This window comes from Canis lupus, chromosome 36 (genome assembly GCF_048164855.1).
Source record: "Canis lupus baileyi chromosome 36, mCanLup2.hap1, whole genome shotgun sequence".
Classification (NCBI taxonomy): Eukaryota; Metazoa; Chordata; class Mammalia; order Carnivora; family Canidae; genus Canis; species Canis lupus.
The window spans coordinates 26024940-26050496 of NC_132873.1; the positions used below are offsets into that span (position 1 = coordinate 26024940).

At 35.6% G+C, this 25557-nt stretch overlaps 1 long non-coding RNA gene across 1 annotated transcript in view; it reads left to right on the forward strand.

The window, feature by feature from the left end:
- The first annotated feature begins 2653 nt into the window (after positions 1-2653).
- Positions 2654-25557, forward strand: part of LOC140625479 (uncharacterized) — an 84079-nt gene continuing 61175 nt past the window's right edge. Inside the window, exon 1 of the long non-coding RNA XR_012024818.1 lies at positions 2654-2741. This is a non-coding gene — a long non-coding RNA (uncharacterized lncRNA). The remainder of the gene's footprint in view (positions 2742-25557) is intronic.

A 25557-nucleotide genomic window follows, 5' to 3' on the forward strand; every position in this document is an offset into this window, starting at 1 on the left:
CTCTCTGGTGTGTTTATTGTAACATACGTCTTCCTACATCATGTGACTCGATGTCCAATATGTAAGGTATGATTATACTTCATTTCAGGAGCAGGGAAAGACCTTGTGTGATAGTGATTAGTTTGACTGGAAAAATGCAGAAGACAAAATATATGTTGATCTTTCATTTATTTTTTTTCTCTTTTTCTTCCTATTTTTGTGCTTTTTTTTGTGAGACATTTTAATTAGCTATCCCTGAAGTACTGTAACCTATATGATATAATCTCTCAAAATGAAAAGGTCATGCCTAAATGGGGAAGACGGTGAACTTGATTTGAATCTCATCCTAAAAATGTCAAGAGATGTTCCTAAAGAACTTATAATTGTTCTTCTATGCATTTTCTTTGCGAAAGGTCTATTAAAGTGGTAGCATTATGACAAATGCTCAAAAACGAATGACCAAAAATTCTTATTCGTTTGTTAACTTTAAAATCAGATATACTAGGAAAAGACATTTTCCTACCTCCGATGATAGTTATTTGTTGGTGTCTATTTTTTAAAGGTTTTTATTTATTTATTCTTGAGAGACACAGAGAGAGACAGAGACAGGCAGAGGGAGAAGCAGGCTCCCTGCAGGACCCCAGGATCATGCCCTGAGCAGAAGACAGATGCTCAATCGCTGAGCCACCCAGGTATCCCACTTGTTGGTGTTTAAACTATTGCTATTATGCACTGAAGAATAGGATTAAAGATGAGTTTATTTTTGTCCTCTTTCCTAGTGCTACTCCCTACAGAATCAAGCAGTAGGGAGGAATTGTTACTACTCACCTCTTCGATTTATTTCAGTTCATTTCTTTCTTTCTTTTTTTTTTTTTTGAGTTCATTTCTTTCAGTTCAGTATGGTTTCATGTATATTAGTTCATTTTTCCAGCAATATATTAGAAACTACACAGAAAGGAATAATGAGCAAATTATTTGAGTACAGTGTAAAAAGTCCCCACTGGTATTTTAGTTCAACTACATATGAGGGCATGTCCTGGTAACTCTCCCCGTTTTTCCTCCAAGAGATAACACATTACCCTTTTTTTATCTTACATGTTTTCATTGGCTTTTACTTCACATACACCCAGATCCACGCAGAACGTTCCATAGTTCACACCACTATGGTGGGCTTAAGATGGCCACGGAAGCCCATTAGAACCATAAAACAAATTGAGTTTGGTTCCAAATGATGGGAAAAGAATCTCCTTATTTTGATTAGCCTTAAAATCTGGGGACTTCCAGCAGCCATCTTGAAACCCATCTGAGAGTGGAAGCAGGTAGAGGAAATGCATTGAAGAAATAGAGAAACCAGGTTGTGGTGATATACTTCGAGTTCCAAGTTGAGCCCAGACCTGAGATTTTCAACAAATGAATTACATGATCTAAAATTTTCCTTACTTCTCTTTAAATCAATGGAAGCTGAGTTTCTGTTATTTGCAAAGTAACATACTTTAAGAGATACACTAGATGTAAAAACACTGAAATAATTTATGAGAGGAAAGGTCAGCATTAAGAAGGATTAATAAGTTTTACTTGAAGAACATGAGTCTTGAGTTCAACCACTTATCTTTCTTGTAGACAATTTATAGGTGGGTCTTGTTTTGTTAATTCACTTAGTGAATTAACTATCTAATTAAAAGAAATAAACGACAGTGTCTTTTAATTAGTATATTTAGATCACCCACATTAAAGGGATTATTGATATAATGAGAGTATTATCTACCATATTTGTAACTGTATATCAGGTAAGAGGAATTGAAGTAGGTCTTTAGTGTGAGTTTTTGTAGTTGTTTGCTTTTATCCGTATAGGAGTTTATTGTTTGCTGTAGTTGTATTGTCAGACCCTACAATTTCTTCTAGTGTCCTTGTTTCTGACTCTTCTGTTGTCTTAGAATTTTTCTGGTGATTCCTTAGAGTCTGAGGCATATAGGTCTTCTAGTCGCAATCCTTCATATCATCCTGGGGTTCTTTTGATGCTGTGGTAATGTGTGAGGGAAGGATTGTGTGCTCTGGGCCTATGATTAGGTATGATCAGGCTTCAAATGAGCCTGAATTGGGTATTTCTCTTCCCTCAGGTTGGTTAATCTTTGGTAAACAAGTTTTCTCAAGGGTAGGCCTTGTTAAGAAGAGTGGAGAGCTCTGAATATATTTCAAAATGGTTACTTTTCCTCTCCTCCTTCCTGAAGTACAAAGAGATTTTTCTCTAGTTTTCACAGTAAGAATAATGGTTTTCCTGGAGGTGAAACCCACAAGAATGTGGGGATCCCCTACTATTGGGTTTCTTCAGAGTTTTTAATTCCTGAGCTAGTCTCCCCTGAGCCTACAACAATTTATCAATTACGTTCCACAGTCGTCGGCCTCCTGATGTTGGCTTCAGCTGCAAGCTGTTGCTCCTGGGCTTCGCTTCTGGTAAGCTGTGATCCTCTGAATGCGCTAGTCGGTCTTCCAGACTTGGGGCAGCAATTTGCCCTGTGACTTTAATTCTGAGTCTAAGGAGAGTTGTTGAATTTTGTTCATCTTTTCTCATGTCAGGACATGAGTAATGACTTCCACGCTGTTTACATGTCAGACCAGAAACTAGAATACTTCAAGGACTTATCTTTCCAACAACGAATTTCTCCTAATTATTTTCAGAAACTATGAAGAAGTCTTGGTCACAAAATCTCCATGGTAGAAGAGTATATCCATTGAAAGAGGCCTTAATTCTCATGTATCGTAAGGTAAGTTTAGATTCAGATTCACTAAACATCATTATGTGCCAGAGAGCTTGGGAGGTGCTTGTATGTCTTTTTTGTGGCCTCAGTTTTGTGATGTAGATATGAGGCTGGATGGAGGTTAAAACGATGGATTCCAGAGACACATTGTGTGAGTTTGAATCCCAGCTACAGCAGTTAGTGCTGGATTGGTCCTTAGTGGTTTACTAAGCCTTTCTGTGTCTCAGTTTCTTCATCTGTGGAAGTGGGGATAATAGTGCATGTTTCTGAAAATTAAATTAAACGATAGCATTATTGTCATAACACAATGTCTCTTAAATTTTGTTTTGCTTCTGCGATCCGATAATGCATTTTTTGCTAGTTCAGAACATTTCTTTACAAAGGTTTTTGAGGGTTTTGTTACTAGAAGCAGCCCAGTCTATTCCTTTCACTGATTCTGATCATTTAAATGACAACTAAAGCACCATTCCCTTTGAAGATTAAAAATAAAATGCATTGACTGAAATTTTGGTCTAATTTACAAGAACTGTACCAATTCTTATAGAAGGATATCTGGGAAGATTTCTTATATTGCTAGAGAAAGCTGTTTTGATATCATATAATGATATGGTCCTTGTGTATCTGTTATTCAGCATAGTTTCTGTGACTTTAATCAGACCACACATTTTTTTTTTTAAACCCATAAAGTGACATGCCAATGACTATTCAGTGTTGTCAGTGAGGATAAATGCTGTGCTGATAAGCAGATATGCCACTGGACATCAAACCAAAGGAGATGAATAAATCAGCCACCTAATTTTAGACTCTAGCTGCAAGATCTTGAAGAACAACAGCGACAATAGATATTTCTCAAGGAAACTAGTCCATAAAATATAGCTATATTTTAAATTTTCTCTATTAATTCTCAGATTGTATGATGTGGAATTGATTGATTCAGTAATAAAAATTGCAAGAACCTGGAAGTGGTAATGTTAATGATAATAAGACCATTGTTAGTTTCAAAGTTGAGCTACTACCAAAGAAGGAAGGAAGTGGAAATACACTATTAGAATAATCCTTGAAGGTAATGCTGTTGTTGAGAGAGGTCAAGGAACTGTGTGTTTTCCATTACCTAATTAATCAGGGAGATGACTGTGTTTCACTACCTTAAAAATTATATTTCAATATGTTAAAAATACCACAATTATCTAAAGTCTTCTCTAGTTAGCATTTATTTCACAAAGGGTAGACATATAATTCATTTCTAGTGTGTACTTTGTATTTGTTCCCTCAGTATACTATCCCAACAGACAAGCAGCATTGCTGAGACTGAGACACTTGGACATTAAGCTCATACAATGAATAGAAGACCGGCTGGATATAGAGCAGTTTCTCCATACGCTGTGACATAAAGTTCCTTGTTCTCTCCACCACAGTACAGCGCTGTAATGTGTCATAGAATTTCATGGTTTCAGAGTTCTTTACAACCCTCCGGTCCAGCCCATTTGAGAACTATCACCTGGGAAGCTTTTTAATCCAACTATTGCCAAAATAATACCAAATATACCAAAAAATATATATAATACCAATATATATAAAATCCTAATAATATATAATGTAATATATAATATATTGATACTAATATATAAATATATATAAATATATATATTATAAATATATAAAATATATATATAAATGTGTATATATATATATATATATATATATATATATATATATATAGGACTTTTTTCTCTCTTAAATTCAAGTAGCCCAAACCAATTTAACCATGTACCTAATGTATCCTTCTTAACATTTTTTCACACCACAAGTTTCAAGGGAGTGAATTACATCAATTGTGTTTTCCCCTAGGGTATGTAAGTTTCCTCCTGATAAAAAGGATAAGAGTAAATATGTTCTTTAGTTTTTCCCCCAGAGAGAAGGAAAGAATGGGGAAAAAAAAAAAAACAATTTAGAGTTAGAAGAGGCTTTTTTTTTCTTTTGTCAAAATATCGTAAAGACTTTGAAACTTCAGAAGTGCTCACCTAAGCAAAAAAGAGCACATCATTAGGCAAACTGCTATATAACTGAGAGGTAAATACTAATAATATATGAAATAATGTGGTAAAAGGAATCTTTTGTGTTGCTAGCATACTCAGCTTATTTCTTCTTTTCATGAAGCTCTTAAAATCCCACATTCTGCACCAAGTCTTCCCTAAACTCGTAAGATGATCAAACATATCGCATCCGATCTAGCTATCCTACTTAGCTGTCAAATTATGATCTTTCTTACCTACTAAATTCTACCCTTCTCTCTTAACTGTAACATGTAAATATAATATTTGTTTGCCTACTCATTCACTATTCAATTGCTTTTTTTTTCATTTTGAATCTGTCAGTAGTGTTTATTTCATATTTTAATTTTTTGAATGTATCTATGTAAAGAATTGTGAAATCTATCCTATGGTGGTACATGCAATAAATTATTTATGTGAACTGTAGACAAGAAATGGAGAGAATTTAGGGAACAGCTCAAACATGGGCTTCCATGGCAAGTCTTTAAGCAGGCAAAGGCAAATGACTATTTGAATTTTATAGGCTAATTGCAACTAACGTCACTCCTGTGTGTGTCTGTGGGGGGGGGGGAGTAGTGGTGGGGGAGGGTATTAGAGATAAGATCACTGCTGAAAAGCATGAATGAGGAGGAGAAACAAACAAATAATAACATTGCCTGGGGGCCATGTCTGCATATAAAGGTACTCTCGCCTTAGAGGAGGCTAGTTGACAAGGTCCTGGTATCTAGATACCTACTGTCCTGGTGGTAATCTGTTATATCTCCGGTATCATTGTGGGTCTGGAATTTTGATATAAAATCTTGTTTTGGACTGAGGACTCAAGGAATTAAGTGGGAGCAATTCCAAAATGGATAGGATAGAAGCAGATTAGAAAATAAAAGAGAAAGAAAGAATAACAAAGAACTTCAAATAAAAAGTACCAACATTTTCAAAACGCATGAAGAAGTGTAATTCTAAGAAGTGCAAATAAAAAAAACAACAAACATAAAAATGAATCTATTCTAGATAAAACTGCAATAATAGAACCTCTAAAAAATTTCATTTTATTTTTATTTTTAATGTTTTTAGGTTTTATATATTTATTCATGAGAGAGACAGAGAGGCAGAGACATAGGCAGAGGGAAAAGCAGGCTCCCCACAGAGAGCCTGAGGTAGGACTTGATCCCAGGACCCCGGGATCACACCCTGAACTGAAGGCAGGTGCTCAACCACTGAGCCAACCAGGCGTCCCTCTGGAGAAATTCTAAATATGTTTAGGATTACCAAATAATTAAATAGAAATGTAATGTCCACTAAACATATGATGAAAATGAGTATATTATTCAGAGTTTTACAAGAAATAGAACTGATAGGATATATGTATCTTTACATCTCTCTTTTTATATATACACATATCTGTACATCTATCTCTCCAAAAAAATACCTTCACTTAACATCTAGAATACCGTTTGACCAAATATCTGAGTATTGTGGTCTAGGCAGGTTGGCATGTAGAATTAACCGTCATAGTCAGGCAGGAGAAAAAAAGAAAAGAAGGAAGGAAGGAAGGAGAAATATGAAAAAGAATGTCAAAACTTGGAAACCAAATTTATATCTGGGGTAGAATCTAGATTAGATTAGTCATGGTTGAAATGAGAAATAATGAATCAGTTGATCATTCTTAGATACCCCATCACTGTACACTGATAGGATGAAAGGACAGTTCAGAGGCCTTGATATATTGTTAGATAGACCATTTTTAAAGGAAGCTTACCCTGATGATCCATACTTAGGAAATTCTTAAAAGATCCACTTGAGTCAGACAAAAAAATGCAATGAGGAGAGTAGAAATTTTAAATAACAAATCTTGATGAATTTACCTATGAATTATAAAAACATCACCGAGCTTCGGAGGACTTAAATTTCACCCCAGTGTGACATTTAACAATATATAGCAAATAAAATTTACCGAACAAGAATTAATTAAGAATCCTTCGGCAACAACAATAAGATAAAAAATAGATAAGTTTGCTCTCACCAAAATTAGGGTTTTGGGTTTAACAAAAGCACTATGGACAGAGATAATGGATAAAAATAATTGAAAGAGAACACTCTCATTGTATTAAACCAGTAATGAGTAGATCTTTAGAATACAGTAGGAGCACTAGAAAATCAACAAATGAAGGACAAAAAATCCAACAGAGACAAAAAAAAATGAGCAAAGATACAAACAAGTAATTCATAGAAAGGGAAACACAAATATGAATATTTAAAGTCATAAATAATTAGAGAAATTCAAGTGTTTAAAAAGGTGATATCTGCTTATAGTCATTGGGTTAAAAAAACATTATAAAGTTGCACAGTACCAAGTAGTAGTAAGAATTTTGGAATACTGGACTGCTCATGCACTGTTTGTGGAAGTTTACACTGCTTCGGCCATTCTAATGTGTAACACTTCCATACGTTGTCAAATTATTTTTATTTATACTCTGTATACATTCATTTCATACCTGGCTGTACATATCACAAACAGGGCCATAAAAAGCCAAGTATAATGAAGTGAGGGAGTTAAAAGAGATCTTTATGTACCTAAATGGAATTATGTACCTAAATGGAAACTATATAAATAAAATATAGTGGATTTATGCTATGGATCCCTAAAAAATTAGAAGCAGCAAGCTAGTTGTGAACTCAGTAGTGCCAACAACTTCTAGGAACACAATACTTAATGAATAAAGTAAGAGACAGAATGTAGTCTTCACAAAAGACACTTTCTGTGCATTTAAAACATTCTCACAAAACATCCTATCCTGTTTTTTAAGTGGACATATAGAAGGATATGTATTTAATACAGTAGAATTTTTGCACCTGGGAGAATAGAAAGGAGAATGAAGTGTGAGATTTTTAAAATAAGAAATAGAACAAGGGGAGGTACCTTATACAACACAGTGATTATAATTTGCCAGAGAGTATAATTATTTTTATATTTGAGAGAATAGTAAAAAATAAGATAATAAGAAATGATAATATTAGCTACTATACTTTGTGAGTAGAGAAAAAAATTGATGTCAACTAGATAATGTAACAAGTTGAGGAGTTGTTAATGGGTAAGTGTGCACGGACAAGACAAAGGTGTCCACTGTCTCCTCTACTACTCAATTGTTTTAGGTTCATTAGTCAATACCATCAGAGAACAGAATGCGAAGAATCAGCATCAGAAAAGTAGTGAAACTGTTTTCAGATGATATGATTGTATAACTAGAAAATAAAAAGAGATCAATGATAAACCGAACACACATAATAGGACTACTCAGTAACTTAGAAGAATATAACATTAATATAAATAGTCTGAGATTTCTGGTTGCTAGTTTGTCATCTCCGAGCTTGGACTTGACTGAAATGTAAAACTTCTGCTCTATAGTAAAACCCTATGAAGAGAATGAAAGATCAAACTCAGGTTGAGAGAAAATATTTGAAAATATACATAATAAAGAGCTTGTACCTAAAATATACAAAGAGCTCTTAAAACTAAACAATAAAAAAAAAATCTGATTAACAAATGGGTGAAAGATCTGAATAGACACCTCACCAAGGATACATAGATGGTGAATAAGTATATGAAAACATGCTTCTCGTTGTTTACCAACTAAGGAATTGCAAATTAAAACAATAAGACACTACTACACACCTATCAAAATAGCTAAAATCCCCCAAACTGACTGTTAACAGTTACTGGTAAAGCAATAGGAACTGCCATTCATTGTTGGTGGGAGAGCAACATACCACAGGCACCTTGGAAGAGAGTTTGGTAGCTTACCACGACATCTAGCAGTCCGTCTGACCTGAAAAGGTATTTACCCAACTGACCTGAAAAGCTCCCATATTTTTAATATTTACCCAACTGACCTGAAAAGCTCCCCATATTTTTAGTTAAGAAAAATCATGTTATCTGGGACTTGAGGAAGCTTGAAATATTTCCACTCCTCTTGTTTTCACAGCCAAAATGTGATTGCTGATAAACACCCAGGCTAGGATTTCAGCTTCAGTGAGGACAATATAAGCTTTTTTTTAAAATAATAAATTTATTTTTTATTGGTGTTCAATTTGCCAACATACAGAATTACACCCAGTGCTCATCCCGTCAAGTGCCCCCCTCAGCGCCCATCACCCATTCACCCCCACCCCCGCCTGAGGACAATATAAACTTAATTGAAGTGTAAGGGGCAGTTACTGAGACAGGTTTTTCCCTCTACCCACAGGCAAACAGATACAAATGGAAGAGTACAATCTCCTAAATTACCTAAATTTATTCCAAGTTGAGGCTTAGATGCTTATGCATTTTGACCAAATGAAAAGATGACTTCAGATACATCTTAACAGTTCTTCTTATGATAAAGATAGATGGAGCATAGTTTTAGCTATAAATGGGAAATCTCTTTTTCAGCAATTTTCATGTGCAACAAAAATTTTTGATAGAGGTGTAAGCTATTTTGCAAATACAAATAATTGAGTTCCCAAAACTTGAAACAATAAAGATATTATGAACATTTTCAGATTTTCAATAATAAAAGTAATCTGTTCATCATTAATTGTTTATCCACATATAAAGGTGGTAAATACAATAATATTCAAATATTCAGACAAAGTTAAAATCATATCTCCTTTAAAGCTACTGAGGTAGAGAAAAAGAATAAGATATAATTAACACCTATTTCCCACACAGTTTTGTAGTAAAACCCACAGATTTTTGTATCATATATTGTAAAACTAGTTTATACTTACATACCAATAGATGTGTATATTATATTAAGCCATGATATCCATATCATATGGATATTATTAGATTTCCTTTCCTTTTAATTTGTTCTAAGTTATGGTATATACTTACATAATTGGCACATATTACTTATAACTCAAAACTTTATCAAACAATGTTTCTGATAAGTGGAGTACAACTTATTAGAAGCAAATTGCTAACAGTAAATTAAAATGTGTGGATATTAAGCATCAAGGACAAATCTTCAGTTATTCTGTTAATATACTTTTATATTTTAACTGAGTGGATAATTATATTCTTTATTCTTTGAAGAAGTGAAAACAGTTAAATTTCCCTGAGTAACAGAGAAGAATCAGATGAAAATTTCCTAAATACAACAAATGAAGAGAAAGATTTATGTTCAGAACAAAATTAAGGATTTATAGTTTTCAGGAAGGTTTGATTTATGAAACTTTCATATATGAAAGTGGTTTACCCTTCCTTGATGCTGCTATGTCATAATATGTTTCTTTATAAACTACACTTAAAATTAGTCTAATATGGTGATGCAAAAACTGGGAGAGTTTAACTTCCCTACATAAACATTGATGTTTTCATTAGCAATACAAATCTAAGTTTTGTCTAATAACATAAAAATTATACCTTTAATATTTTAAAGTCTTAACATCTTATATTTTAGAAAAAAGTGACTCATTTGTTATTAGTACAATATATAATTAATATTTCAGTGTTATGTTTTTACCTGGCTATGTGTATATCCTTTAAGGAAACTCCATTTTTCAGAATCTACTTTACTATAAAATAAAATAAAATAAAATAAAATAAAATAAAATAAAATAAAATAAAATAAAAACACGGGCTTTTAAATTGTCAAGGTATTTATGTTAATTTATGCCATTAAATATTAATTATTATTAATAAACTTTAAAACTCTCAAAGCCCATATTTGTATTAGTAAAAAATGATATAACGAAATGCAATGAATTATATAGTTATTTTGTATCAGTTAAAGATGTTCCTTTTTGGAGGAAAAGTTTTCAACTGACTCAGATTACTATGTCCACAGATACATCGCTGAGATGGAAGGTACCTGCCTTATGATGGGGTTTATCTACATTCATTCATTAGGATTTATCTTCCATCTATTAATGTTTCAAAGGCACCCAAGTGCTTACTGTCTCCCGCTCTCCAGGTTCTATTGGTGATTGTGTAAAAATATCCAGTAGGATGGTGAAGAGCCAAATCCTTGTAAACTAAATGGAGCCTGGCACAAAATTTCATGCATCCCTGATGCAGAATGATCTATCTAATCCTGTTCTTACCAGGTGAAAGCAAACTGTTTATGATATTCTATGCATATTGGAATGGAGAAAAAAGAATTCTGGAATCACAGCTATATTCCAGGTACTACAGGTTATATTGATTTGCTCTACTACAAAACATAACAGATTATTAGACAAACAAACAAACTCAGAAGATTCCTGAGTTTGAACATTGGTCCTAAAATAAGAATTTAGGACACCAGAGTATTTACTTACCATCTCCCATCCACAGGGGTTAACTAATGTACTCTGGTGGGGGTGGGGGTACATTAGTTAATATACTTCAGCCCATCCCACCTGACTGTGTGTTTCTGCAGTGAGTAAAATCCCTCAGGCAGGAGAGGCGAATGTAATAAAAAACCATCCATGTGTCTAGGAAAAATGAAAGTGCAAGAGAAAAGAGTGCCCCTATATGGGTGTGTCACTGATAGCATCTGCTAAAAAAAACTTAAAAATAAAATCTTCAGTTGATACCTCTACCCTCTCCAGCTACTGCCCTATTTCTCCCCCTTTTATTTATTTCTTTTTTTTATTTCTCCCCCTTTTAAAGCACAATTCCCTTAATAAATCTTTCATATTTGTGTTTCCAGTTTATTATACTCTCTCTTCAACCGACCCCAATCATTTTCTCACACCCTACGTATCACTGAAATGATCCTTGTCTACACTGCTGCAGCATATAGTTCTGTGTGTTCTCATTACTCAGGGGTACCTAGCATGTGGAGGATGCAATCTAGCGTGTGTTCTACTCACCAAACCATGCCCTTGGGTCCATATGCACCAAAGAGAAGTAGTATTTTTTTTTCTCATTTGAATAAATGCACAGTGTAGCTGCTGTGACCTGCTTATTGGTGTCACCAGTGACTGCTTACCTTGCTAACATCAACGACTGATTCTAAGGAATCCTCTCAGGCTATGAGCAGCATTTGTCAGAGGTTACTCACTTTCTCCTACTTTGCTTTTAGTACAGTGCATGGTCCTGTTGTTGTTGTTGTTGTTGTTTTTTACTTTTTTAATTTTTTATTTTTTTGATACCATTGCTCATTTTGGCCGATTTCTTCTCATTTCTCAGATCTCTAAAACTTTGCGTGTCCTATAGCTCAGACTTTGAGAACTTTTTCACTTTGTATCAACATACTCTTCTTTGGTGATTTCATAAATTCTCATACTTGATGACCGCCCAAGTTGTATTTAGCCTTGATGGTTATCCAGCTTGACTTTACAATACTCGATCGTCTACTGTATATTCCAATCAGAAATCTTGTTCTCACCTCCTACCCTTAACAACTACAGATCCATGCCTCTCCCCCTTCTTTCAGTAAGTGACTATTCCATTCTTTCCCTTGTTCAGGGGAAAAAATAAAAAATATATAAAAAACCTTAGACATCTTAACTTCTCCCTTTGTTTACCCACTTCCATGGCCAATCCAGGCAAAATCTGTTAATTTCACTATTTCACTTTCTTTTTTTTTTTTTTCCACTATTTCACTTTCAAAATTTATCGTAAATCCTCAGGTTATAGATAGTGTTTAAAGCCATGAAACAAAGTAATGAGATTACTAAGGGACTCTGTCTTGAAAGAGAAAAATATGTTGGTATTTATTGAGCTTTACTATGTGCCAGGCACTTTCACCTACATTAAAACCTCTAAATCACCCAGTATACACAGTGCTGGTTATCTGCATCAGGTGTGTTGTTTCCCCCAACAAGAAGAAACCCCAGTACTCTGAGTTTCTCTGTAGAAGTTGCTACACCCTCCAGTCCACACCAAATTTGCACTCTGTGCTCTGGTGCTCGTGGCATATAAGAGTTACACACTACTCTCACTACAGTGAGAATAATTCTTCCCTTTCACTTCACTTGCTTAGCATTAGACCCAAAGAAGTATTTTCTTATTTCTCTGACATCACAGAGAAGGAAGACACCTTTTATTTCTATTTGCAGCTCTTTTTTGCTTAAGGATCAGATACATCCCCATGGATCTTCGTCTCCAGTGTTTCAATAAAGATCATCACATTCTACTCAAACCTTCCTACTTCTTTTAGGATGTCTTTTTTTCCAAGGCGGTTGCCGAGTCTTTTAGCTAAATAGGTCTTGGTGGAATCCTAAACTTGTCTAAACTAATGATTATGTCAGTGTTTGTCGAGAACCAGCTTTGCAACAGGTAGACATTTGCGAACTTGTGTTTATACTGATACCTTTCACTCTAATCTAAGCACCTGAATTGTCAACTGAATTTGCAAAGGACTTTCTGGACTAATTCTGAATTTAAACATAGAATTTGGTTTTGGTCAAATCTCCATATGTTCCCTTTCACTTCTTAATTTTTCTGCTGATTACTTGCTATTCCCTTCATGACGCTTTTTTTCCCCCCTTAGTTGTTAGGCAAGATGCATGAATACTATCTGTGGCTCAGCTTGAATTTAATATTAGTGGTTTTCTTTGCTAGCGTGCCCTTTGATATTGACATGGCACTGCAGGGATGGCATTAATGATAAACCCCAATTTATTACTATTTTAAGTCATCTTATTCATTGACTATAGTATGAAGAGCTAAAAGGCATTTTTAAAAAATGACAACTAGTAATTTATCTTTACTGCAGCCCCTAGAGAGACACATCAATATCAAAGTTCCAGGGCTGGCTGAGAGAGTGACTGTCTCACCATACCACAGAGAAGCCTCCAGGGACCCTTTGGCAGTTTGTTGGATTTTTTTAGCAAACAATGAGGAAGATGGTACCTGAAGAGAGGAAAAGTTGGGAGGGGAAAAGTTAAGATTGAGAAGGAATTTCTTAGATATAAAATATGAATAATAAACGTAGTCAGCATTACCAGAATGCATATAAAGATAGCTTTTAATGGTATTACACAATTTTAAACTCATCTTTTCCTTTAAATTTCAGATTTTAGACTCGAGCATCTTTGATTTAGGTAGAAGTATTGTTAATTTTTATTTTGATATTTTAGAAAATGCTTTGTTTTGATATTTGGAAAATTCAGGATGGTATATGCCACCCTGGGTGAAACGCTAGCACTAAGGGAAGTCTATATAATGTAACTTTCAAGTACTAGGGTACGTTTTCTTAAGGAGTGGGACCTAATTACCGACAGGAGGCCTGGCTAGAAATTATCCTGGGAAAAAGGGAGTAAATAGATTTTTTTTTAATAAAGAAAGGATTATATGGACAAAGATCTATAAACTAAATAGCCCAATTATCTTTAACCATACATTTAGCATGGCCTCTAAGTGTTAGGGGTGGATGCTGAGCTGGGAGAGGAGAAAGTTCAGCAAGGGTGCCATTTTGAATTGTATGTCATTTAATGTTATTAGAGAATTCTAGAGACAACTTGGGACAATAGAAGAATTTTAAGTATTGGAGTGATAATATATATACTTTATGCTCTAGAAAATGTTTCCAAAATTTGTTAAGAGTTTGGCTTACAAAGGGGCAGACTAGAAGTGGTAAAAACAGGTGGGAGGCTTTATTAATAATCCAGGCAAGACTGAGTGTCACCTAGTATATAGTCTGGCCACATGTTTTGATATTTAATTACATTTTATCATATCAAGTTCTCAATTTTATGAAAAAAAAGTATTGTCTCCCCAGGAACTTAAATTTGAATTTTCCTTCTTTTGAATGTTTACTGTACTTTGTTGATATTATGACATTAGTAACATTCTATCTCCTACTACGGTTTTGTGTATTCACTTATAGCTTTCCCCAATATTTGTTGAAATCTTGGAGCACTGTGTGATAATTTTCTGCTTATTTAGTTTTGTATTGGAGAAATATCTGTGAAAGTGCTTGTAAATTTTTAACAAATACATTATTACTTTACCAAGTATCTCCAGAATTCATGTTGTATCGACAATTAGATAAATTAATATTTGCAAGTTAGTTAATGAATAACAGTATAACCCATCTAACCCAACCCGAAATGTGGACAACTCTAGTCTCTGAAGCTTGCTCTATTCATAGATAATCCAACAATGATCCAGGGTATTTTAGTATGAATGTCTCCCCAAATAGGTACTAGACAGATAAGTCCCCCAAATTTGGAGGTTTTTAATCACCCATAAATAGCACTGATACATTAGAATTGTATATATAAAGGCTCAAGATGTGATTCAATTGAAATGTAGTTTTAAATTTTTCAGTTCATCTAGAGTCTTCAAGTGATGTTAAGACCCTGAGTGCATCTTTGGATACTCTCGATACCTGTTACCTACAAGAAGAGTAACTCATTTTAATGACCCAAGTTTCTTATACTCAAATGTTGTAAGATGGACGCTGGGTGCTTTATGGGAAGGCTTGGCACACATTTAGTGTTTATCAGAAGATAGATTTAAGTTATAAATGATTTTAGATACAGGGGTATTCTTAGGGAAATTTGCAGGCCTATAAAAAAAAAAAAAAAGATACCCTAGCAAAACCAAACTAGCTATATGATAAATTGTTACACAGACCGGGGTTGTGGACCGTGCTAGTGTTTGCTGTATGGGGATAGTTTATAGTGAGAAAGCTTTATTCTTTACATTTGGAAATACACAGAGCCATAAAAATGTGACGGTTGGTTTAACCTATAAAGAGTTTTCTAATCAGTTAGTTCCTGACAGAAGGTGGAAATTGTATCTTATGAAAGATTTATTTTATTCCTCTCCCTTTAATTTTCAGAGCTCAGGAATGCTTTGAAGATGTTAGAGAGAACCTTATAAATTTTCACAGCATCATATAGAAGCTGTGTGACTAGAAAACATACCAAGAAAATACTAACTTGTTTGCACATGCTTCCTAGTTTCATTAATTCACTCCACATTTATATTGATAAAGATGGAAATTACAAAGGGACTGAATTTATGGATTGAGTTACCAATTTAATCTCCATGGCAACATACAAAAATGATAAAGTAATTAAATGTAACATTTATGGTTTGCTGAATTATTTAGTTGTCTGGTAATTATTAGCATGATTATAAAATGACATAAACAACTGGGTGGCTCAAATGTGTGATTATGTACAATATACGGCAAGCTGGCACTTATTGAACATATTTTGCTGATTTTACAGGCAATTAATAAATACTCACATTGTGCAGCTGTGCTGAGAACACTAAATAATTTACCAGGAAGCATGCCTGTGTGTGTGTGTGTGTGTGTGTGTGTATGTGTGTGTTTCATCTAGATACCCTTATACTGGTACTGAGCTAAGTCACCAATAGATCTAAATGTAATTTAACTACTTAAGTAGTAAAAATGTTTTAAGTGGAAGTAAGCCTCATTTTTTGGATCCCATTTTCAGCCTCATTTTGATTTCTAGACAGAACATATCGTCACAACTATTATAGTAAAAATATTCTATATTTACAGTTTTCTTTTGTCGAAATTACCAATAGACATATAATTTTTTTTCAGTCCTGTCTGCTGGACAAGCAGGGGCTCAGGGTGTGGAGGTCAGTGTGGGGTAGAGTATCTCAAAACATGGGTTTGTTTATTTATTTGTTTGTTTTAAATATTTTATTTATTTATTCATGAGACATAGAGAGAGAGAGAGGCAGAGACAGAGGCAGAGAGAGAAGCAGGCTCCATGCAGGGAGCCCGACGTGGGATTCGATCCCAGGACGCCAGGATCGAGACTTGAGCCAAAGGCAGGCGCCCAACCATGAGCCACCCAGGCATCCCTCAAAGCCTGGGTTTAGAGTGAGAGAATCCATATACCTGCTTTATGGCTGCAACTGATGAACCAGAACAAAAATACTAGAACTAACGTATTTCTAATAATTAAAAATCTGAAATTCAGTTCAAACCAATTCATTAATCTGAAAGTGGGCAATCAGGGAATAAGAGTACAAAACATATAAAGTCCATAAGACAGAAGCTGGAAAAAAATAACTCACCACACACACACATGCTTATATATACACACATGCACACACATCAGTTTAAAATACAAAGTAGGGATGGACCCTAAAGCAATTTCTGCAAAGACCAGTGAATAGATGTAGTAACTTTTACTGTTGGATGTCCAGGGCAATATCAAGATGGGAGGGAAGGCTGGATGGATGATATTATAGGAACTGTTTTGTGGGAGATACAAGTGTTGATAGGGGCTGGACATAGCTGAGCGATTTCCACGCCCTTAGATAGACGTATGTCTGAGGTTGGAAAATATAGCACAGGAGGCACTATCCTGTCATCAATTTTTCCAAACCAGTAATAAAATCAGTAATAATGATGATAATAACAATACTAGAATTGATGACCGTTATTTATAACCCCTTACTCCCACCCAGAGAACCACCCTCACCTCTTCCACTGTTTACTATTTCTGTGGATGTGCACGCTGGGCATCAAGTGCTTCCATTCCCTGGGAATAATGCTTGATACTTCCTTCACAGACCTTTGCCTGGCCTCATCACGGCCTATCCTTATGTCCTGTTTATGGTACTTCTAAATATCCTTAATCTGATGATTCTCTTCATTTCTGTCCCTTTCACCTACTCCAAGCCATAATCTTGGCTCAACTGGAACATATAATAAATGCTCACATTGATTAGATTATTATTAAAAAACCAAAAACCATTCCATTTATTCTCCGCTTACTTCCTTTGTGGAAGCATAATTCTCCATTCCTTAAGTCTTGCAAGAGTGAACTAGAGAGTGAAAAACTTCCTTGGTCAATGCTTGAAATATGCTTCTGTATAGTTGGGTGTCCTTCTACCCAACTGTGCTGGTGAAAGACATGCCCATCTAGGTCACTAGGGAGGATGAGACAAGGTGAACACACAGCTTACTGTAAAAAGTTAAAGTAATTATCTGAAAATTAATACCCAATTCTGAATCATCAACTGTGGATACCGCTTAATGTGAGTCAGTACAAGACTGTGTTAAAACAAAATGAAATAAAAATCTATCTCTAAATTCCTAATGCATCACGCGAGGTCTAGACTAAAACAGTATTTCTAGTGTATGGAAGCGATGGTGATGTTGAAGACCACGATATTGAAATTCACCTTTATGAGCCGTTATGCATGCCCAGGCATGAACAGAAATGAAGGCTCCAATCATAGTAATGAAATATCTTCAGACGTAAAATGATGCATGGGAAGTAGTGGATAGCTAATACCTGAGGAAGTAATGGGTTTTAGAAGATGATACAAAAGAATAAAGATGTGGCAAAAGAAAATAAACTTCTAGATCAATAATAAAACCTCAAGGAGGCAGAAGTATTTTAATTACTTAAGTGTGTATCATACCATGGGATGCCAGTCGTCTCATGGCTTTCTTCACAAAAGTGTGTTTAGAATGATAGTGAATGGATAAATGATTTATTCTGCTACAAGAGACCTATTCTGGAAAGTCATTAATACCCGTATAGTGAAACCAGTAATGGCGACAATGTGAATTTGCAAGTAGCTCTACACGTTGGATATCTACAGACAGAGCTGGAGGCAGGGAGGTCTAGGCTACTTGTGATGCCTGTGGCTGATAGACGGGCTCGTGTGTCAATGTAATGTCTCTTTAACGATTCTAGAAATACTGAAGAATGCTTGATGGGGGCTAGATTCCTCCTTAGATTCAGGCTCATTCACATATGAACATAAATTGTAAATGTGATTTTACATTTTGTCAACATTAGAGGATACCAGGTAAGAGGAGGACATCACACTTGCCAGTTATTGAGTAGAATTAAATGGCCATGCCAATATTGTTTTCCATATTGTATAATCCAAAATAAAAGTAACTACAAATTTGGTCATGAGAAACTAGGTGATCAGTATACATTAAAAAACTTGCTTTCATGCTTTTACTAACTCTCCCTCCCAAACTTATTTTTTCTTCTATGCTATCTTACTATTTCTGAGTTCTGTCTGAATAATGGTAGAAAATCAGCTAGCCATTATTTAGAAATATGTTCTTTGGAAAATTGTTACCATGAGTACATAAGAAGTATAAGCAGTAAAAGCTCCATGCTGAAGTGTAAACATGTTTGTGATATTCCTAAAAGTATTTTCCTGATATTGTCACTGTTTGGTTGGCCATAGCTTCTCGGAGAGCAGCCAGGATTCCTGGTAGCTGACTTGGAGACAGTGGAACTGAAAACAATCACAAAAAATCAATTCCCTATTTTGTATACAATATTTAAATAAAAGAATGTAATTAATAAAAAAAATCATTTGAATTGAAGAAGTTCAATGTAGTTTAGTTTTTGAAAGCAAATCTATAGTCTTGGGATCCCTGGGTGGCGCAGCGGTTTGGCGCCTGCCTTTGGCCCAGGGCGCGATCCTGGAGACCAGGGATCGAATCCCACATCGGGCTCCCGGTGCATGGAGCCTGCTTCTCCCTCTGCCTGTGTCTCTGTCTCTCTCTCTCTCTCTCTCTGTGACTGTCATAAATAAATTAAAAAAAAAATCTATAGTCTTTGATAAGTAGAAACACTAGCAACTCCAGTATTTTTGTATTTTGTGAAAAAACAGCAATCGTAATTTCTATGATTGTTCATTTCTATATCAAAAAATAAAAACACTCATTTATTTATTAATTCTCAAGTGTGCAAAGATTTTGGCCAAATCAAATCTAGGTACCTAAAAAAATGTAATACATGGCATGAATAAATAAATGCACATGAAGGTGACAAGAATGTGGAAAAAACAGTAAGAAGAATGAATAGTAGGTGAAAAGAAAAAATAACTGATTCAGAAAATGATGTAAGAGAATGGCAAGTTCAGGATGAACTATTTTCTGTAGTGACACTAGGTTTTACACTTCTGGGATTTGCAAGAAATGTAGAAACCCATTTGAAACTCAGAGTGATATAGAAAGAACCTAGCAAACACTTATGGTTCCAGATCTTTTTAGAGATTCAGTATTATTTCTATTTTATTGATGATTACAATTAGGCTGCAAGATGTGAAAAACATTATAAGGTCACAGAGTCTTATGTGTTGAAGTATCTATTCCCATGTGCTTATATAAATACGAGCTCCAGGTTTTGCTTTGGGCTTTGTGTAATGATCTCTACTCACGTGTGTGTGCGTGTGTGTTTTATTTTGGTTTGTTTTCTCAAGTAAGCCTCAAAGAATTATAACACGTGTTTTTGGGATACAGGCACATTTCTGTAGGCATTATTTATTTCTTAAACAGTCATAATTAAATATTCGTAGGCTTTTTAATGACATGATAATACAAAGGCATGGAGTATGGGCAGTTATGTCATAGAAGACCCTAAACGATTATTTTATATCCCCCCCCCCCAGTATTTTTCTTTCTTTCTTTCTTTCTTTCTTTCTTTCTTTCTTTCTTTCTTTCTTTCTTTCTTTCTTTCTTTCTTTCTTTCTTTCTTTCTTTCTTTCTCTTTCTTTCTTTCTCTCTTTCTTCTCTTTCTTTCTTTCTTTCTTTCTTTCTTTCTCTCTTTCTCTTTCTTTCTTTCTTTCTTTCTTTCTTTCTTTCTTTCTTTCTTTCTCTTTCTTTCTTTCTCTCTTTCTTCTCTTTCTTTCTTTCTTTCTTTCTTTCTTTCTTTCTTTCTTTCTCTCTTTCTCTTTCTTTCTTTCTTTCTTTCTTTCTTTCTTTCTTTCTTTCTTTCTTTCTTTCTTTCTTTCTTTCTCTTTCTTCTTCTTCTTTTTTTTTTTTTTTGTATCTCCCTCTCCTACATTTAAACATCTGGCTCCTATCAGAGGAGGAATGTAAAAAAAAGGATAGCAGTGCAGAACACTTATTCCTATATTTAATAAAAAAACAAAACAAAACCCTAAGCTCTGACATAGACAAACTATTAGGGAGAAACATAGATGGAGCAGACCTCACTCCAATTCCCACATCATTGTGCACCCACCAGAATCTTCTGGGCTTGGCAGAAGGTGACACTGGTATATACATATCTACGTTTCTTTGTCGTTGCATTACATCTTGGTTTAAGAGCAAAACTCTGAAACGACAGCAAGTCTCCAGAAAGGTAACATCTGAAGGGTCTTAGCTTCTTGACAACCTCATTATGAGTTTTATTTTAAAGAGTACTATGAAAGCAGTGGAATGGTTTCTGGCTGCCTCCTCATGGTATGGAAAGTAACAGAGAATCATCTCCAAACTGAAGTGTCCATGTGGTTGGGAAAACAGAGTTGAAATAAGAAACCACATGTTCAACAATGGGGGGCGAGGGAGAATGAGAGAGGTCTCAAGAGATCCCCGTGTGGACAGATGACTTCAAGATGAGGCAGGTGCTTCTCTTTATAGAACATCTGGATGTTACACAAGCTTCCAGGAACTTCAGGGCAGCTCCAGGATATTGAGCAGATCCCATTTGACTATAATCATATTTCTTCAGGGGTGTGGAACTTGAAATAAGCATTAACTCAAGTCATATAAAAGATGATTCTACTCTGAAATGGTTTTATGTGTCTACTTGACTGGGCTATGGGGTACTCAGATATTTGGTTGAACATTATTCTGGGTGTTTCTGTGAGGGTGTTTTTGGATGAGATTAATGTTTAAATCTGTAGACTGAATAAAACAGATTGTTTCTCTCTAATGCGAGTGGGTCTCCAATCAGGTGTAGTCCTGAAGAGAAGAGAAGAGAAGAGAAGAGAAGGTGAACCTTTTCATTTATTTACAAATAAGTCTGAGGTTCCCCAGCAGTGCACCATTCATTTTCCAGGGGCACCGAGAGATATTTAAAACTTTCTGGGAACCTTAGTAGCAATGTTTTGCAAACATCAAGACAACTATGAGCTTCAAGTAGTTTCCACATTTGATGGGTGACTTCTTTTTGATGATCTTCTATGTACATGAAGCTGGTTTTTAAGCAGTTGTGAAGAGAACTGAGTTGGGATGACAGTCTATGTGGACAAGGGAATGAAGGTTTGAGATGTTACGTAGTGATAACTGGGTGCCATGTTGTTGGGACATAAATACATATTAATATGTTTGGACCTAACCATACAATAAATAAAATTGCTAGCTATTTCTTTTGGTTTAAAGGGGCATGGAAAAATTACGGATACTCGAAATTATAGAGAACTTTGATGAATCCATTGATTCAGTAAACATTATTTGAATCCTGTGTGACAGGTGCCGTCCATGTTCTGGGATACAGTATTGCATCAAACAGTCATGGCTGCTGGCTCCATGGACTTTACTGTCTAGGGCAGGCTTTGGCCAAGGTGCTAATCTTTGACAAGACAGCACAAGCATATGAATTATGCTGAATAGAGTGAACGCTCTCTACTCTTTATATGCCTTGTTATCAGCTGCAGTCCCTTTTCACTCCTAGATTTTTTTTTTAATTATGTGTGTTGTATGTCAGGGTTGTTCCTGGGTAACACTGTAGGACAGATGGAGTGTCCGGCACCCTCTGGCATTTTTTTCCTGTGTCCTTCATCCATTCATGGCACAATTCCTCTTCAAGTCCCTAGACTATTATTGGCTTTTGCAGCTCCACAACTTTATTTTGCCCTTTCTTCTAGGATTGCTTTATTAGAAATGGCCCATGTTACAGCCTACACCTCTGAATTTCACTCATCCATTAAAATATCCATTTTCTGAGTAAATTGCATTTTAATAGAATAATTCAAAGTAATAAATGGAGTTATTTCAGTAGAAATATATGTATATACATTCATTGTCTGAGTGTGAACTCAGGAGAGCATATTATGGGAAATTCTTGGGAAAGTCTAATATTGTAACATAGTATCTACTCATCTCAGTGAAAAGGGAAATCATCTATCTCCTTTTATGTGTACAAAGCTAGACATTTGATTATCATATATTTTTATCATTTGTCCTCAGTAAGTTCCTTTGCATTCCATCTGTACCTTACCTATTTTAGTTGCTTTTTATTATTACCTAAAACAAATATCCCCCTGCATCTTCTCACTCTCCCTTGTATACATGGACACTTTCTTAACATTTCCCTAGTCTAAGTATTTCTCCAGTTCAGAATTCCTGGAAGTTTATACTCTTCTAAGCCATATCCTTAAGTCCTTCAAGGTCAATATTTTCTGATAAATTGAACCTATAAATACCATACTGCTTGTCCTAGATCCTATTGTTCTTATTATCTATATCATCCATACTTTTGCATATAGATTTAACCTCCAATTCTTTATTCTGGAATTTTAACATTTTTGTCTCCTCTGCATTACTGGGCAGATAGCTTGTAGACTCCTTTTAAGTTTATGGCCATCTCTCTTACTCTTGAAGTAATTTTGTTCTGAGATACAAAAGTATTTTAGCCTTTTTTTTCCCTAGAGAAATGAAGCCTGAGTAATTATTCATATGCCTGTTCTTTCTTGAAAGATGTAATTCAAAACAATGGTGAGGGGAAAAAGAGTTATGAGGCAGAGAATAAGGAAAAGCAAAGATAAGATGGGACTGTACAGGACTGGTTACAGCTTCACCAGAAAACAGAACTGCCACATGGAAGGTCTTTGAAGAAGCTATGAATCACTGCCTTGAGTTGCAAGAACATGATAGGATGGATCCTTCCTATATTCCGTCTCCTTTTTGCTAAAGTTTACCCCAAGGAACACCTGCTCCTTGAACTTGCAGTCTGTGTTTCCCAGACCTCTGGGTCACTTTTGCAAAGCTCTACTGTATTCCATTCTTGGCCTGGACAAAACAAAACAAAACAAAACAAAACAAAACAAAATCTAGCATTTGTTATTTTTATAAGGAAAAATTATGCTCAATATTTGAAAAAAAAATTTAAATTTTTATATTACCTTATGTTAATTAAGTAGTAAAACAAGGACAGGTTTACTGATTTATTTAACAAATAATTTATTACATGCCAAATATGCCAAACATTTGTTTTAGGTGACGCTGTTTGATGGGAGTGAACTAATACACAAATTTACCTCTTACCATGTACCCTACAAGTTAGTGGAGAGAAATGAACACAAAATAAAATAGCTAAGTAAATTGTGTGATATTTTTGATGGTGATAACTCTGAATGAAAGCAATGAGTTAGATAATGTGCTGAATGAGTGTCTATGGAATTTAAAATAGGCGTGTTTGTGCAGCCCTCTTGTAAAAGATGGCATATGAGCGGGGATTCAAAAGAGGTGAATGAGTGAGCAAAAATTTAAAGGATGGTAAAGTGTTTAAGGCAGAATGAAAAGCTAGAGCAGAATTCCTGACATGGAAATATTCTTGATGTGCTCGAGAAGCAGAAAGGAGGTCAGTGTGGCTAAAGCAACGTGTGTTAGTGAAAGAGAATATTAGGAGATAAAATCAGAGCAATAGCAGGACCCAGAAAATGTTAGGCCTTTCATTTATTTGAGAGAGAGAGAGCACGAGAGAGGGGAGGACCAGCTGGATGAACAGATTCCCCCCTTAGCAGGGAGCCTGATCCAAGGCTCCATCCCAGGACCCTGGGATCATGACCTAAGCTGAAGACAGACGCTTAACTGACTGAGCCGCCCAGGTGCCCTAATGTTAGGTCTTTAAAGGTATGCACAGATTTTGGCTTTTATTTTGATGGAGATGAGAAAGCATTATGGGGTTTTGAGCACAGGACAGACTTAATCTGACCTATTTTAACAAGATCTCCGTGACCACTTCTCTAAGACTAGTTAGTAGGCCATTGCTGTCATGGTGCTTTACGTCAGGCAAGTTGGTGTGGAGTGATGTAGTGTGAGATCTCAAACCTTATGTGCCATCTGGACATCTGTCAGCCTCCAGACCAGCTGTACCTCACCTGTTCCTTAAATTAATAAGTTTCACTTCCCTGCCAGCCCACAGAGTTATTGCAACAAGTGAATCACCGATGGAAACCAGGGGTCACCCAATTCTCTCACTACTAACAGGTCTGCCTTCCATAGCCCCTTGCTGGTTTACTCTGCAGAACAGAGTGATAATTTTCATTATATTTGAAAGTAAAGCAATACAATTTGTGTGTAGACTGAGTATGGAGTGCAAAAATAAAGAGGATTTAAGAATAGCTCCATGGGAGAGCGAAAGAAAGAAGAGAAAAAAAAAATGTGCTTTTTAACCCAAGCTACTGGAATAATACAGTTGCTGTTAAGTGACATCGGGAAGACTGTGAGGAGAACATATTGGGGTGGGTGGATCAGGAGTTTAGTTCTGGATATATTTTGTTTGAGGTGTTGTATCATTTTGGGATTGGCCATGCAAATGAAATACTTTATGTATTTTTGGAATGAAGCCATACGAAGACATGGGATAAAAAGAGACTGCATGTGGGTAGAGAGGGGGTCTGCGGTGGCCACGGAAATGAGCTGCCCAGATCCCCCTCCAGTGGCTGGGAGCTCTGTTAGCATGTCGCCTCCATCTGAGAACTACTTCAGGGTTGGCTTCAGTTGACTTTGCTGGGCCAATGACTGGTGGAGCCAGAGCTAGTAAAACCTGGACCACATCAGCCCAGCTGAGGGCAGTTCTGACTCACTTCTCCCACTGCCCAATCCTGCCCCCTCTCTTTTTCAAGGTCTTCTTCCCCAACACATGGGCTGTGTGCCACACTCGATCCCGGGGTCTTTTTTCAGAGAACTGAACTTGTAATATGGTCCAAAAATTGAACGTTAATAGCCCTCACGTACTTAGAGGTTAGAGATTCAAGGGCCAACCATAAGAGTTAGACATCCAGGCAAGTGAGAGAAAATCTGAAGTGTACTTCCTTATATCCTAAAAGATGACGGTCATTCAAAACATGGGGACAGATCACCTGCATCAAAAGTTGC